This window comes from Pseudophryne corroboree, chromosome 1 (genome assembly GCF_028390025.1).
Source record: "Pseudophryne corroboree isolate aPseCor3 chromosome 1, aPseCor3.hap2, whole genome shotgun sequence".
NCBI classification, from domain to species: Eukaryota; Metazoa; Chordata; class Amphibia; order Anura; family Myobatrachidae; genus Pseudophryne; species Pseudophryne corroboree.
The window spans coordinates 627,414,011-627,417,133 of NC_086444.1; the positions used below are offsets into that span (position 1 = coordinate 627,414,011).

General features: G+C 44.5%; 1 non-coding gene and 1 pseudogene across 1 annotated transcript; one reads left to right on the forward strand and one right to left on the reverse strand.

Annotated features, from left to right (window-relative positions):
* Positions 1–567: 567 nt before the first annotated feature.
* On the reverse strand, positions 568–686 carry LOC134937496 (5S ribosomal RNA). The gene has a single exon (XR_010180574.1). It is a non-coding gene; the product is annotated as a 5S ribosomal RNA (ribosomal RNA).
* A 1,490-nt stretch (positions 687–2,176) lies between these two features.
* Positions 2,177–2,295, forward strand: LOC134950723 (5S ribosomal RNA; annotated as a pseudogene).
* Positions 2,296–3,123: the final 828 nt, after the last annotated feature.

Here is a 3,123-nt window from a genome sequence, read left to right on the forward strand (position 1 = left end):
ACCTGCTGCAGGGCAGGCATTGGCTGGCCAATCATGCAGGTTCACTGTGCAGCAGATTGGTGGAGACTGAACATCTGACTGAAACAAACATGGCTGCGCCCATGTTAGTACTTGGAGGGAAAGCTGGTTTGGAAAACCATGTGGAACCATAACAGCAATGGCGGCGCCAGCCGCGGAGGACAGGAGACGCCAAACTGACAACTGCACACTGAGACACATGGATGACAGCGGAGGCCGCGGCAGGCATGGGGCACCACTCTGACAACCTGCATACTGTAACACAGGAACGGAGGCCGGGAGACGCCATGCTAGATTCAAACATGGCGCCGCTGTGACAGCGTCTCAGAGTGACAGGAGGGATATGCAGAGTGTGGACATCAGGAACACAGATGAGATCCGGCCCTGGAACGCTGAGCCAGCCTCAGAAGGCATCTAAAAGGCAAGTAATGGCTTCCAGATACCCGGATCGTGACAAGCATTAACTGACTAAATGAGAAGATATAAGAAAGAAATAGTGGTGATACTGCTGTTGGCGTGTTCTTCTCACACAGAAAGGAAACAATTCCTACTCTACAATACCAGGTATTCACAGGTAGTCTCCTTTCCTGGTACTAACCCGGCCCAACACTGTTTAGCTTCCAAGATCGGACGAGATCGGGTGCTGACAGCGTGGTATGATAGTAGAGGATAGTATGATCAGCACGCCAATGAGAGTGCACCTATATAAGAAATAATTCAGTAGGAAAAGATAGAAAGAATTAGAAAAAAGAAAGAGAAAATGAGAAGATAAGTGAGAGTAGGTGGATCTGCTTTCCACGTTAGGCACGGTTCAACAGCACCCACTTTCGTGGCTCTGTGCTCCGTGAATCGAGGATGAGAGTCCACGAGACAAAGAAGTAGAATTATTTCTTGGTTGATGTTTCTCAAGAATAGGGATTGGAATCCAAGATTAGAAATACATTTACATGATGCAATGAATTGCTGTGGATAAAGTCAGTCACATGGAATGATCACCACAGTAAATGCATACGAGTAAGGCTGCAATACAGTTATTGAAATCCCCTTAGGAAATATAGGTTATCCCAAAGTGCAGTAGTATCGCAGAAAAAAATATTATAAATAATAATTGAACATAGGCACGTATGTTATATGCACAAAAGAATCTTCGTAACAATACTCAAGCAGTTTCGCCCGCTAGGGCTTGTTCACTTCCGGGTTCCGGAACCCGTCTTCTACACGGGGGTCCGTACATGGAGTGACTGCTCGGCGCCAGCTCCCTGCACCTGACAATGCACTGATACATTCCTCTGCCCACTGATTGGAGTGTCGTAAGCCCTCACTGCTCTGTGGTCACACAGGCAGCAATATCACACCCAGGCATCTCATTAATGCAAATGTATTTACTGCTGATTAGTGTTTATTATTTTCTTTATATATGAGCTCTGCCCTCTGATATGGGCTATAACCCTAGTCCCCAACAGTGGCCAGCACGTCTCTAATTTTTGTGCTTTCATTCAATACTTTGTTGTGTGGTATCTGACAGATACAGTCTCACTTTCATTCCAAATCACAGATCAGCTGTTTTTTCTCTTTCCAATCTGAATCAGAAATTTATGATCTATTGTTTCTGTTCAAACATTTGATCAATTTAATTTGCGGATTTGTTGACATGTAAACACTGCTTGAGCATTGTTACGAAGATTCTTTTGTGCATATAACATACGTGCCTATGTTCATTTATTATTTATAATAATTTTTTCTGCGATACTACTGCACTTTGGGATAACCTATATTCCCTAAGGGGATTTCAATAACTGTATTGCAGCCTTACTCGTATGCGTTTACTGTGGTGATCATTCCATGTGACTGACTTTATCCACAGCAATTCATTGCATCATGTAAATGGTTTTCTAATCTTGGATTCCAATCCCTATTCTTGAGAAACATCAACCAAGAAATAATTCTACTTCTTTATCTGTCTCGTGGACTCTCATCCTCGATTCACGGAGCACAGAGCCACGAAAGTGGGTGCTGTTGAACCGTGCCTAACGTGGAAAGCAGATCCACCTACTCTCACTTATCTTCTCATTTTCTTTCTTTTTTTCTAATTCTATCTTTTCCTACTGAATTATTTCTTATATAGGTGCACTCTCATTGGCGTGCTGATCATACTATCCTCTACTATCATACCACGCTGTCAGCGCCCGATCTCGTCCGATCTTGGAAGCTAAACCGCGTTGGGCCGGGTTAGTACCAGGAAAGGAGACTACCTGTGAATACCTGGTATTGTAGAGTAGAAATTGTTTCCTCTCTGTGTGAGAAGAACACGCCAACAGCAGTATCACCACTATTTCTTTCTTATATCTTCTCATTTAGTCAGTTAATGCTCAGTGCAGATCAATGCTTTTTCCATTTACAATTATGGTATTTGTCGAATGATTCAGGTGCTAGAGTCTGGTGACCTCCAAACAGTTATATATCTACTCTATGCAAGTGATTATAGTTGGAGATTTATATATTTATGCTCTGACCACTCCTCGGTCCTATCAATACAGTTATCTGTACTGGTCAGGGGAAATGGTGGTATGACAATTTTGTGTCTACAAACCTTTCCAATCACACTTCAATTGAAGAGACTAGAACATTTAAAAAAAATTCAAATTTTTCTCTTAACGTCCTAGTGGATGCTGGGGACTCCGAAAGGCCCATGGGGAATAGCGGCTCCGCAGGAGACTGGGCACAAAGTAAAAGCTTTAGGACTAGCTGGTGTGCACTGGCTCCTCCCCCTATGACCCTCCTCCAAGCCTCAGTTAGGATTTTGTGCCCGAACGAGAAGGGTGCAATCTAGGTGGCTCTCCTGAGCTGCTTAGAGTAAAAGTTTTAAATAGGTTTTTTTATTTTCAGTGAGACCTGCTGGCAACAGGCTCACTGCATCGAGGGACTAAGGGGAGAAGAAGCGAACTCACCTGCGTGCAGAGTGGATTGGGCTTCTTAGGCTACTGGACATTAGCTCCAGAGGGACGATCACAGGCCCAGCCATGGATGGGTCCCGGAGCCGCGCCGCCGGCCCCCTTACAGAGCCAGAAGAGTGAAGAGGTCCGGAAAATCGGCGGCAGAAGACGT